Genomic DNA, 14861 nt, shown 5'->3' with positions numbered 1-14861 from the left:
TATTTCCCACGGAGGAGGAATGGATTGTCTGCTCCCGGCTGCCCTTGGGGGGGAAGGACGACGGGATGGGTTAATCGCAGATACGCATTGTATGCATGGTTCGCATGTGTGCCAAATGATGACCTCGGAGCAGGTCCTAAATTATTAATTATTATTATTATCTCCTAGTTGCTAGGCAGGTTAAAAGCCGTGCTAGAGAGCTTCCACAAAAACACCGGGTGACCTTCATACAACGACGTGTTCCCAGTCACCCGCGGCTTGTTAGACGGGCTGAATCTACAATCGTGTCATCACTTTGCACCGTCTTATCCACCACACTATCGGCGCTATCTACATTCTCCCCCGAGAACTTGATATGACCCAGAGTGCAACGGAGTGAGGGAGAGGTGGTGGTGGTGGTGGTGGCGGGGGGGTTGTCTGTACGTTTGTCAAGGTGCAGAGACTTACAAAGGTACACTTTTGGGGTTCCACCTTCACAGTGCAGCTGCTGAGTTTAAAGGTGCCCCATCTGTAAAGATATACCATAATATACATGTAAAGGATTCCATTCCTGCCCCCCCCCCCCCACCCTATTTATTTTTTTCCTTCTTTTTTTCCCTTTCTTTCTTTCTATCTTTTTTTATTTATTTATTCCAAAGCGACATTTTGAAAGGTTTTGCAAATTTACACCCCACATCTAATTTCCAAAGAAAACATATACGCCTATTTTTTCTCTCTCTCTCTGTAAGCAGAGAAAGGAAAACTATTAAAGGTGGCCAATCAAACGCGTCTTCCGGGGACTTGCTTACACACGCCTCGAGTCAAGGAGCAGAGAAAAGAGAGGGACGGGACGGGCTAGAATGTATCATCTGTGGACAAGGAGGAGACAGTGACAAATCCACTCCAAGCTCTAGAATGCTAATAACGTCACGCTTGATTTAGTCGAGTGGCCTCTGAAGACTGTGTATCGTTTTCAACCTGTTCCCTCTGAACAGAGAGGTCACGGAGGAGGAAGCGTTACAGAGCCACAGCTTCAACTCCCCCACTTACTTAGACAGCGATGGAATTAAAGTAGCCACAGATGTAAGGTTTGTTTATCTTTAGACTTTATGTCCAAGAAGAAAGTTAATTGTGTCTTCAGCTTCACACTTTGAACTGTGAAATATCCTTGTGTTTTGTTCCATCTCTAGGTTTGTTCTCCAATACGCATTGTGTGGATATATTAATTTATCAAATGTTTGTTGTCCTAGAATCTTAGAATAGTAAACATCGGCCTATTTGTCAATGCATATCATATACATGCATCACATAGCGATGGCAGAAGAACAAAACCCCCCTATCTGCATAAAAGAAAAGTGGTATTGGTCGGTATTGTTAACACATAATATAGTAATATAGTCAAAAAACTGTTTATTGTATTGGGTATCCTTAGAAAATTGCATTCTGATAGAAAACAACACGAAATCAACACTCTCAAAAATGTGAATATTTGTTCTTCGGCCATCGATAGAGAAGAGGGTGAGGAGTCCTGGACTGCTTGCCTTTCTAACCATTCTGTTGGTTGTTGTACCTGATACCTATAGTGGAAACAAGGCGTTCTGTTTGTTTAGATTGCTGATTATGGCCTATTGTTCCTGATGTGTAGTTTTACTCTGAGGGGCAGGGCAGATAGGAGGGGAAGTCTATTACAAGGCCGGTCTTGGCTTTGCTCTGAGGTTGCGGGCTTGTTTCCATGGGGAATTGGTGGTCTATTTGGGCTTGGCATCCATTCAAGCTTTTCTGGCGGGGCACCTCAAAACATTCCCTTCCAAAACCATGCATTCCTCCATGTTATTGATGTTAAATTGGTTGGCCAGAGGAACCCAACTTAACCTAGCTCTTCCTACAGTACTTTCGGGGCAGATCACGATCGTTCACAATTGCACCGAACTCTATAAATCTCTAGTCAGCTTCAGTGAGAATCTCAGCCTTTGAGTGGTCGAATTTGTCAAAGCACATCTCCATCACTAACATACTGTAAGACAACGTCACTGATCTGGCACATCCAGCGAAAAAGCGCATTCACTCCTCTGAATCATTCTATTGTCGAATAGCAGGAAGAGAGGGAATAACAGGGATGATGATAATCATCATTATAACAATCATCATCATTACAATGATAAAGAACAGGAAGGCTCAAACTTTCAGTGCACACAAGTCACCCTGTGTACCTAGCCTTGGGTGAGAACCCAGGGCTCTCTCTACGTCATTGAGAAGTCCTTGCCATTCCAGTGAGTGAAGGGAACACTGGGAACGCTTCCCCTGCATCTCCTGCCAAGGAAACGACTCAGGCCCGTGATCCTGAGGAGCGTGCCTCAGCTTTCTCCATTTGATGTTATAATTGTTTGTCCCTCTTGGTCAGAAGGTCTGGGACAGGTTTCTCAGCGGGGAGAATCGCCTGAGCAAGGAGTTCCATCTCTGTGGATGTTCTGGAGATGTGACGGGTTACAGTCTGGCAGCATATGGGGACACTTTGAAAACATAAACGCCTCTTCTTCAAGATAATTACACTATGAATCAGACTGGGAGGCTTTCATTCAGCGACACGATTGTTGACATCAGGTTTCCAATCCTTAAAGCGAATAAATCCACCCTAAAGCAGAATTTACAATTCCAATGATCTGGAATTTATGAAGTGGTGATGTCATCAAGTGGCACTCGAGTTGGTCCATTGACAATTAATTAGTTTAATTTAAATGTAGGACTCATAGCTCTGAATGAGAAAACATACCCATATCCCAGTAAAATCACGATGGCTACTGTCATAGTGTCCTATAAATAAGTCCATTAATCACTGTCTATGGAGCAGCTCCAGGATCTATCTTTTGATGACATCATCACTATAATCTGTTCTCTCTGGTATTTAGCTCAAGGATTCATATTCACAATTTAGCTGTACAGTAGGCTATAATAGAAATAACATGTGTGGATTATATTTTAGGGTGGATTTTCTCTTAAAGGCTTTCCATTGGCATCAGGACTGCCTTGATAACAATGTGTAGGTAGTTGCTATATAGCTGGATAGCATGAAATTATACTTAATTGATCATTTTAAACCAATTGTCTTTGATGTAATGAGCAGATGAAACGGGATAGCATTAGCAAGAAGGTGGCAGGATAATTGGCGCATATTGCAAATTTGAGATGGGGGTGTGAACCTCCTGTAATTAGACAGGAAAAAATCTCTGCCATTACCATCACAAATAAGTGGTTATGAGTCCCACCACAAACAATTAATCAGTGTCCATTTTTCTGGATCACAAAGGTCTGAAACGCACATTGTACAGTAATGTTCTCCTTAGATGTTGTTCCTTTAAAGATACTTAATGACATTAATGTGATGAATTATAACAATTCATTTTTTTTTTACTGTTTTCAATACAGCTCAAAGGACCACAAAGATGATATCAGTGCTGAATGCGAAGCAATTATTTACAGTAATCAATATCCATAATGCATAAAGCACATCATTAAATAATTTTGTAATTTTGAACATATTGTACAATATAGAGAACATTCTATATCAGACTATTTCTCATTGTGGTTCATGCATTATTTTCAGACCCATTCAGCCTTAGAGGAAAATGATTTGTTGATTTGATTAGTCTCGTTCTCTCCTTTTTGAAACCAGAGAAACAAAAATAGAAAAAGGTTTTGATAAGCTGATACATTTATTTGTGAACTTAAAGGTAGAATCTGTACAGTGACCCTGTTTATCTTATTTTATTTGTTTAGAGTTTAAAATTAAATAAATTAGTATTATCAAATGTGTCTTCATATGTTTTACTGGGGAAATTGTTGAAAAGCTTACATCATATCAAAAGGTATCCGTTTATGCATGTAACTGGGCAACTTATATACTGTAGCACAAGGCCTATGAAACTCAGTTTGCAACCATTCTCTCAGTAGAACATATGAAGACACATTTGATTATACTGTGAGCTTCCTGTTTTGTTTTTTGAAGGCTAAAACACTTGCGCCATTGGATTGTGTTGGAACTTGGTGAGAGGATGCAGCACATTGCATTTTATCAATACTAATGTGATCAGTGAAATTATGGCCTGTAGTCTATAGTCAACATCATGCCAGACAATGTTTAAATAGAGCCTGGGTTCAGTACTAGTCAACATAATGCCAGACAATGTTTAAATAGAGCCTGGGTTCAGTACAGTCAACATCATGCCAGCCAATGTTTGAATGGAGCCTGGGTTCAGTACTAGTCAACATCATGCCAGACAATGTTTGAATAGAGCCTGGGTTCAGTACTAGTCAACATCATGCCAGACAATGTTTGAATAGAGCCTTGGTTCAGTACTAGTCAACATCCTGCCAGACAATGTTTAAATAGAGCCTGGGTTCAGTACTAGTCAACATCCTGCCAGACAATGTTTAAATAGAGCCTGGGTTCAGTACTAGTCAACATCATGCCAGACAATGTTTGAATAGAGCCTGGGTTCAGTACTAGTCAACATCATGCCAGACAATGTTTGAATAGAGCCTGGGTTATAGTCAACATCATGCCAGACAATGTTTGAATAGAGCCTGGGTTCAGTACTAGTCAACATCATGCCAGACAATGTTTGAATAGAGCCTTGGTTCAGTACTAGTCAACATCCTGCCAGACAATGTTTAAATAGAGCCTGGGTTCAGTACTAGTCAACATCCTGCCAGACAATGTTTAAATAGAGCCTGGGTTCAGTACTAGTCAACATCATGCCAGACAATGTTTGAATAGAGCCTGGGTTCAGTACTAGTCAACAACATGCCAGACAATGTTTGAATAGAGCCTGGGTTCAGTACTAGTCAACAACATGCCAGACAATGTTTAACTATAGAGCCTGTCAGTACTAGTCAACATCATGCCAGACCATGTTTAAATAGAGCCTGGGTTCAGTTCTATAGTCAACATCATGACAGACAATGTTTGGATAGAGCCTGGGTTCAGTACTAGTCAACATCATGCCAGACAATGTTTAAATATAGCCTGGGTTCAAAATCAGTGAATCCAACATCAGTTAACTGCACAAAGAGTTTGGTAGCATCTGTAAATTGAAATAATTAGGGGATTCAATATGATTTTAATGGGGGCCATCACTTATTAGCCAAGCTGCAAAGTTGTAACTTGTCCTAATTTTCACCTAAAATTAAACCTATCCCTGACCTTAACCCTGACCTCAACCATTCCCACTACCTACAGATATGCTGAGGGAGTCGCAACAGAGCCTGGAAGAAGTGAGACTGGCTATTCCTCCATCAGCAGCCGATGGAAAATAATGTAGACCTTGGAGTGGGACATCAAATTGCTTATAATGAGGATTATCTGTTTGACTGACAGCTTTGTTTAGGAGGTTAGAGACTACTGACATTTTAAACTTTTAAACATCATTCAGCGGATGTTTTGGGGCACATATTGATGATGTATTTTACCTTTCATTGGCGATGTAGGCTAGCGATTTGGCTAGTATTGACATTGAAATGAGAAAATGTTTTATTTACAATATTGAAATTTACATTGAAATTGATATTTAAGCATTTAATTGCTATTCTAAAGACAATAGTAAGTGCGCACCTGACAGTTATGTCAATGACGTCAGTGACATGGTACTGACTTTCAGTTAATTTAAACCTCATTAGACCTAAGCCAGAGCTACATCGCTCACAACTTTGGGCGTTTTGCCGGCCTGCTACCAAACCGAGCCCAACCAGGAAGGAAATATTGAGTGGCAGACTGGTTCCGACATGGAAGTCTCATGCTGAATTAACGTTTCCCCCTTCTACATCATCTGTGACCGTTCCCCAAGCCTCTACAACACCGCTCCAGTTTTTCCAACCCAACCACTGTGGAGCAGAAACCAACGTGATGCCTTGGCTTGGGAACAAACACTGCTGCACCCCCCCAAGCTCAGTAACAACCTCCTCTGCTCACATGTTTGGTGTTGCCTATTGAACTGTGAACAAATGCGCCACTCATTCAACTCTCCCTCGACGGGTTGACCTATATTCCCTGCAATGACTGGAGAAGATTGGTTCCTGATGCAGAACCCACACGGTGGCTTTTTCCCTCTGTACACACAGTCTCCCCATACTGACAGTAGACCGTTTCCTTTGTGGGCTTAACTGACACTATTTCACCTCCAGGCTGTTTTTAGCTGACCTAGGGCCAGCTCGGTTAATTCCCTCTCCTCACTATAGTTGTCGCCTCCATTGTTTATGCCTTCCCTTCCCCAACACCTTTGTTGGTTATATTTTAGCCTTCCCCTGTGTGTTTTCCCTTTTTAGCGTAGGTTGGGCTACCCAAGGGTCCCAATTACATTAACATTTAGCTGATGCTTTTATCCAAAGCGACTTACAAGTTCTGTACGACAAGTCAGCAGAAAGGGTACAACTCTTTCAACTGAGTAACAATGTTCATCAAACAGTGCTGAAACTTGGGTGCTGCAGTGTTGAGTGCATAGTAGTAAAGACATAATATTAGTATAGTAGGAAGAGTACATGAAGGTATAAGACAGTAAGAAGGTTAGTTTAAACAAAAAAAATCAGATATTGATTGAAGAAGTGTATTTTTAGTCGACAGCAAAAGATTGGTCGGGTTTCAGCTGTCCTAACTGTGGTGGGAAGTTCGTTCCACCATTGTGGAGCGAGGACAGAGAATAGGCGTCTTCTCTTTGATGACCCTCCCGGAGCTCGGATAGAAGTGGGTCTGAGGCGGCCAGAGGATGTAGAGTAAGTTTGAGTAAAATTTACTCAGTTTGAGTAAAATGTACTCTGCTAAATGTACTGTGTTAATTGGACAAGGAGTTGAGTGGCTTCTTTTGTCAGAAAGGGGCGTAATACTTCGTAATACGATACTTCTGGTCGTTGCGGCGATGTGAGCGGAGAAGTTCAGCCGATCGTCAAAAACTACACCAAGGTTCTTGGCGGTCGGGACGAGGCCATGGCTACATTTTCCACTGTGATGGAAAGGTTGTTAGCGGGGAGTATTTGGCCGGCAGGTGAAGCAATTCTGTTTTGCTTAGGTTCACTTTGAGGTGGTTGGTTGTCATCCAGGCAGCGATGTTGGACAGACAGGCAGAGATTCGCTCAGAGACGTGGATATCTGAGGGAGGAGAGGAGAGGAAGAGTTTAGTATAATCGGCATAGCAATGATACGAGAAGGCATGAGACGTGATAATGTTACCCAGAGATTTGGTGTAGAGGGAGAAGAGGAGGGGTCCAAGGACCGAGGACTGGGGGACACCTGTCCGAAGGGGGCGGGGGGCAGACAGGGTCCCTCTCCATGATACTTGGCCATTAGCCATGGTGGTTAAGGGAGCCCTTCTGGCATTTAACATTAGTCTAACTAAGCCCCAGGCAATGTCATTGTGTGTTGGATGTTATTGTTTGTATATTTGCAGAATAAGCCAAAGTGTTTGCAAGCTCGGTATTGTCGATAGTAGTATTATATAGCTTTCCTTGAGTATGCTGTCGACTAGAGAGTAGTCTACTGTGTGTCAGTGTGCTGTGATTTTTAGCCAGTATTACGGTGCACAGACACAATTATTAATTTTGCTGACACTAAACACCATGCTACTACCAGTGTTTATTAACCCACATTAGCCTACCTAGCTTAGTGCCAGGGTTGAGAGGGCAGGATAGGGTTTTATAGCCCTCTCACAATACTGTGAGTCTGCCAGAGGACCCCAACACCTCCTACTTGTATCTAAATAAAGTTTGTTAACCTCTAGGATCAGCCAAAAAATATTATAATTTTTCTTTTATGATTGCATACCCAAAGTAATTTGCGATTTATTATACTTTATAATAATATACTTTCGGAGCAGACGCTCCTTGGCTACAACAGCGGTGACTGGTCAGTTCAGGGACCATTCACAACCGGACATGGTCACTCGTCCGAATGGCTTGTCAAATGACGCTCGCCGGATGTTTCATCTTGTAACTCGAGAATGGAATCACGCAATAGGTTGAGTGTTCAAATTCAACTTTCCAACATTGTATTGGTTGATCAGCGAAAACGCAGAGCGGAGCCGACAGACGAGGGCAAAGTGCAGCGACATGCGCACCGTGAGTTATATCTGTCTACTTCCTCAACCTATGTATTTCCTCAACCTGTGACTGGGAAAAGAGAACCTATGCCACCCCTAACCAAACCTGACATGGTAGGAAGATGCTCTGAGGTAGAGATAACCATTCAAGGAATTAAAATCCCATGTATTCTAGACACAGGCTCAAAAGCGACTTTGTTTAGCCAGTCCCTATTCCAGAAGTATCAACATTTATAGAACCTAGACAAGATAGCTGGCCCTAAAGGCAGCCAATCGACTACAGATCCCATATATGGGTTACACAGTGGTAAGCCTAGTGGTGGGAGGCATTCCCATTAAGCAGATGGGGGTGGTGGTAGTCAAGGACGACTGCATAAACACCAACTATGGCCTCCTCAGTATGAACATGATCATATAATGCTGGGAGAGGATATTTGGGGGGAGTCACCCCGGAGCTTTCCAGTCACTAGTGCCCCCTATAGCTCACTCAGCTTGGACCAAGGAATTTGCAGCCTGTCAATGTGTGAAAGCTACAGTTCCCTCAGGGCATATGACCTGTACCACCAGACTAACTAAGCACGTTCCTGTTTTTGTTCCCCCACAGACAATGATGCTTCTGTGGGCACAATTTCCCCAGGGCTCCCAACTGCCTTGTCATAGTGGAGAACCTCAGGGGAGTCAACCAGGAGTGGTGTGTACTGTAGCTCAGACTCTGGGCTGGATGAGAGGCATCACATCCCCACTGCTGGAACTCTCCCAGTTCGAGAGAGGTACCGGCAGGTGCCTTCAAGTCTCTACCCTCACTACTAAAATGTAGGAGCACTCCAGGCCCATTGACTGAAACTGCAGCCCACTGTCATCTCCTGCAGTGCAGTACCTGGGCCATGTGGTCAGTGAGGAAGGAGTGGCCACTGATCCCGATAAGACAGCCAGTGTGAGCCATTTGGCAAGTCCACTCCTTCCTGGGATTTGCAGGCTATTACCGATGCTTCCTCCCAGGGTTTGCCCACTGGCCATGACAACATCCCCTCCAAATTCCTCAGAGACTCAGCAGCCGCCATCACCCCAGTCATCACACACATAATAAACCTCTCCATAAAACAGGGACACGTCCCCAAGGACTTCAAAATTGCGAGAGTAACACCTCTGCACAAAAAGGGCAGCAAATTAGACCCAGGCAACTACCGCCCTGTTTCTATCCTTACATCCATCTCGAAAGTCATGGAAAAAATAGTATACGAACAGATCGAAAAGTACCTCGCGGAAAGAAATCTAATCTACAAATTCCAATCTGGCTTCAGAACATCCCACTCCACTGACACATGCCTTCTCTATTTGAACGACCACATCAAACAAGAGGTGGAGGCGGGCAAATACTGCGGCATGGTCATGCTGGACATACAAAAGGCCTTCGACACTGTCAATCACACCATTCTGATTGACAAGCTAAAAGCAATTGGTTTTGATAGTCAGTGAGCTGGATACAATCCTACCTGGAGGGGAGAGAACAGATGGTGGAGGTAAACGGTACCCTATCCCCCCCCCTCACAGTGAACTGTGGTGTTCCACAAGGAAGCATACTAGGACAGCTACTATTCCTAATTTATGCAAATGAGATGTCGTCAGCTTGTGACTGCAACTTGTTCCTGTTTGCGGACGAATCAAATCAAATCAAATGTATTTATAAGGCCCGACAACACACATTAATGTCCCCATGGGCCGTACAGGTCTTCTTTAAACAAGTCAAGAAGAAAACATAACAATAAGTCAAGAACAGAACAAGAACACCATAAGGTCCAAAAAATTTAAGATAAATGCAAATAAATGAAAGAATGCAAGCACTCCCAGACATACCCCACGCGAAGGTAAGGACAAACTCACTAAAACCTAACAATAGGGAAAACTCAGCCTTGCTGGTCTCTGACAAGAACAAGTTACAGGTTGAAAAAGCCCTCAGCTCAGAACTAGGCAAAATCTGCATATGGCTCGCCGACAACAAACTATCATTACACATGGGCAAAACAGAGTCCATTCTCTTCGGTTCAAATAACAAACTCAGCAAGACCGACGGCTTCTCGGTTACAGTGGGTGACAATATTGTCACAAGGAAAGATGAAATTACTTACCTGGGTTCCATCCTAGAGGCTAATCTTTCCTGTGACAAAATGGCATCCAATGTAATAAAAAAAAGTCAACCAACGAACTCGATTCTTGTACCGGATCACCTCTCTGGTAAACAAGAATACCCTGAAGACTGGCAGGAGCACTCATTCAAGGGTACTACAACTATGCGTGCACCTCATGGTACCAAAGCACCTCAAAGGCGCTAAAAACAAAATTACAAACATCTCAAAACAAACTGGTCAGACTACTGCTTGACCTTACTCCTAGAACCCACCTCACCCCTGCCCACTTTGACAACCTAGGATGGCTTAGAGTAGACGACAGAGTACAGCAACTTGCAATGGGCCTGGTCTACAAGATACACTACGCGACCAAGGTACCCATGTACATGTCAAAATACTTCCCAAAGGTCAGTGAATACCACGATCACAAATCAAATCAAATCAAATTTATTTATAAGGCCCGACAACACACGTTAATGTCCCCATGGGCCGTACAAGTCTTCTTTAAACAAGTCAAGAAGAAAACATAACAATAAGTCAAGAACAGAACAAGAACACCATAAGGTCCAACAAATTTAAAATAAATGCAAATAAATGAAAGAATGCAACACCAGAGGGAGCTCCACAAATCATGTTAAACCCAGATTCGGCTCAAACAAGGGACTAAACACGTTTCGCAATTATGCCACATCAATGTGGAACGCCCTACCTAAAGCTGTAAAGAAATGTGAATCACTACCCACTTTCAAAAACACTCTCAAAGAACACCTACGGGAGACTGCAATTCGAAACTGGCCCCTACAAATGTCCTAACCCAGTTGTACAGTAAATGACCAAGTATGGCTTTGTCAGTATTCCAATGTACAGTGTACAGTGTCCCCCCCCCACCCAACCCCCCCCCCCCCCCCCCCCCACGCCAACGGACAGCAACCACCCACCCACCCAACCCCACCCCACCCACCCAACATCCCCCAATGTACAGTTTCTACGTCAAATGTATATACACTCTTTTTCTGGACACTTTTTGTATCACAAACGGTACTGTATTTGCAAATCTGATATGTCATAAATGTATAGATGTAGTAGTACTGTCTATCTGTATGTCATGTATGTCATATATGTTATGATGAATTGAAAATGGGGGACCCTGACAAGACGAAAGTCTTTCTCTGGTCTGCATCCCCTTAACAATTGTATGTATTGAGCTGTACTGTACTGTACCCATTCTGCAATCTGTTAATAAACTTTTCAATCAATCAATCAATGGCCGGCTGCCTACACAGGCTGCTTCAGGGGAACCAACAGAAGCCCCTGGTCCTCTTTTTCATGGGACCCGAAGTGGCAGGAGGCATTCGACCGACTCAAACTGGCCCTCATGAGTGCTCCAATATTGGTCTATGCTCACTTCAACCTCCCTTTCCGAGTCTACACCGGTGCCAGCTTGGAGGGGCTGGGGGTGGTGTTGGCCCAAGTCCAGGGGTACCAAGAGAGGGTGATTGCCTAAGCTACCCCGGAGTCTCCATCCTAGCTAAATGAATGACCGAAACTACAGCTCCTTCAAGCTACAGCTCCTTCAAGCTAGAGCTACTGGAAATTAAATGGGCTATCACTGAAAGGTTCAAGGACTACCTTTGGGGGGTCGAGATTACAGTCGACAACAACCCCCTTGTGCATCTGGAGACAGCCGGGCTTGGTGCAACAGAGAAGAGGTGGGTCGCACAATTAGCTAACTTCTCCTAAACTCTGAAGTAGAAGCCTGGTGCCCAGAACCAGAATGCTGACATTCTGTCCCAGTACCCAGCAAAATAGCAACTGCAGCCCCAGTGACCAAGGCCTGGCCAGCTCATCCCCAAGCCAGGACCTAACCACCATTACCAAACCTCCACTGTCCACCCCATGGAGCAATGGAGAGGACTCTGATATCCACCAGCTGCTCCTGTGGAAGGAGAAAGGTGAGCACCCCAGTGCCGGGGCCCATGCTTGTAAACCTGGACCCAAGGTAACAGCACCTCTACAGTCAATCAAATATAGCTACCTCTTGGAAGTAGTAGCAATGAACTTTCAGACCTAGGGAGGCTAGGGAGAATGCCCATTACTGCCCAAAATCCCACACTCTTCCCCTACTCCCCAGTGAGCAAGTGCTGCTGTGCAACATCTGGCACAGAGCCCAGGGTAAGCTAGATCCCCGCCCCTTTTGTGGTAGACAGGCTAGGTCCAATTGACCGGTCTATGTTATACGCACCGAGGCTAGGGAAGGGCCAGAGCAGACATACCACCACAATGATTTGCACCCCTGTTCCATTGAACTCCCGGTAGCAGCCTCCCAGGGACCCTGTTCCTCTGATAATGTTGAGCTGGGCCCTAACACCACCCAGGTACTTAGCCAGCTATTTCCGGGCTAGTTGGCTATGGTGCACGCCTACACCAGGGCCCATCAACCCTGTCAGGGAACCCACAATATCACTGGCCCTGGGTCTCTCTTTTATCTGCCAGCCACTGCTAGCCCAAGAGTTTGAGAACAGGGAGGAAAACCCTGTTGGACAAAATGCAAGCTCAGAACCCGTGGCCCCCTCTGTCCTTTTTCTTAGTGACACAGCCACCATGTCCCACACTTCCAACAACCCCGGTTAGGGCTGGTCCAGAGCTATATCACCCGGCATGTTACTGGACAAGGATCGATTAAGCGGGTGGGAGCTGTCACAGGTGGACAATATTTTGTCTGTGTTTTTATTGTTTTGACCAGAGACTGTGTGAACTGCCATTTGCCCAAGGTCATCCAACTCAATAATAATAAATAATAATGGATTGGATTTATATAGCGCTCTTCACTGACCCAGAGCGCTTCACAGAGTCCATTATTCGTTCATACACAGTCATACCGGTGGTGGTAAGCTACAATTGCAGCCAGAGCTGCCCTGAGGCAGACTCACGGAAGCGTGGTGAATAATCATCGCCTACAGGCTACGGCCCCTCCGACCACCACCAACATTCATTCACATGCATACACATTCATACGAGGCAAGTAGGTTAAGTGTCTTGCCCAAGGACACAACGGCAATGGGATGGACATGGGCTTGAGCGGGATTCGAACCACCAAGCCTTCGATCATTGGACACCCCGCTCTACCCCTGAGCCACGCCGCCCCCACTCAGGCGGCTGAGGTCAGAGAAGGAGGTGGCCAGGCGCAGTGGAGATGTGGATCGGTTCAGGCAGGCCAAGTACAAGTTCGCCAAAGAGGTGAGGGAGGCGAAACTTCGCTTCTCAGAGAAACTGCGGCAGCAGCAGCTCTCTGACAGGAATTCCTCCTCTGTCTGGAAAGGCATCAAGACCATTACAAACTATAAACCGGTCTCAGCGGGTGAAGCTGGGGAAGAGCATTTCCAGCTCTAGGTCCATCAGCACCGGTTCCCCGCAGGGCTGCGTCCTGTCTCCACTACTGTTCTCCCTATACACCAACAGTTGCGTTTCTCTCCACCCCTCGGTCAAGCTTTTGCAGACGACACCACCCTGGTGGGCCTCATCTCCAGGGGGGACGAGTCGGCCTACAGGAGGGAGATCGAGAGGCTGCAGAGCTGGTGCAGCTGCAACAACCTTGAGCTCAATGCTCTAAAGACAATGGAGATGGTGGTGGATGTCCGGAGGAAAGCATCCCCGCCCCCTCCCATCATGCTGGGAGGCACCCAGGTGGCCTCCGTGGAGTCATGCCACTTTCTGGGCATGACCATCTCCCAGGATCTGAAGTGGGAGCATAACACCATGTCCCTCCTGAAAAAGGCCCAGAAGAGGATGTTCTTCCTCCGGCAGCTGAAGAAATTCAGACTCAAGTCCCTGCACGACTCCAGGGTGCTGAAGAGAGCAAGGAAGATCATGGCCGACCCCTCCCACCCTGGCCATGGCCTCTTCACCCTGCTCCCCTCTGGGAGAAGGTTGCAGCTACCGATGGCTGTGAAAGCCCGACACAGACTGAGGGCTAGATCCACAAAGAATGGATTGCACGGAGCAAGTTGCACCCTTACTTACAATTCATTATGAATTGAAAATGGGGGACCCTGATGTAAACAAGACGAAAGTCTTTCTCTGGTCTGCATCCCCTTAACAATTGTGTGTATTGAGCCGTACTGTATTGTACCCATTGAGCCGTACTGTATTGTACCCATTCTGCAATCTGTTAATAAAACGTTCATTCAATCAATCAATCTGCACGGTGATTGATTGAATGACAATTTTATTAACATATTTCAGAATGGGTACAATACAGTACAGCTCAATACACACAATTGTTAAGGGGATGCAGACCAGAGAAAGACTTTCGTCTTGTTTACATCAGGGTCCCCCATTTTCAATTCATAATGAATTGTAAGTAAGGGTGCAACTTGCTCCGTGCAATCCATTCTTTGTGGATCTAGCCCTGAGTTTTTTCCGCTGAGCCGCCAGGCTGATCAATGACACCGGCACAATGACACTGGCAAAATGCTGCACTGGTCTAACTGGAACTCTGCACTTTACACTTTACACTTTACACTTTATATATATATTCATTTAAATTATTAATCTTCCACTGCACTGTTTATGTCCTGTGTCTGTTGTTATTGTGAGAAAAAAATGCATACACTGTAATGCCGCAGCAATTTCCTATGTGTTTACACAAATGACTAAATAAAGGAATGTGAATCTG

The sequence above is a fragment of the Notolepis coatsorum genome (assembly GCF_963971535.1).
Source record: "Notolepis coatsorum genome assembly, chromosome: 3".
NCBI classification, from domain to species: Eukaryota; Metazoa; Chordata; class Actinopteri; order Aulopiformes; family Paralepididae; genus Notolepis; species Notolepis coatsorum.
This window is presented reverse-complemented; position numbering follows the sequence as displayed.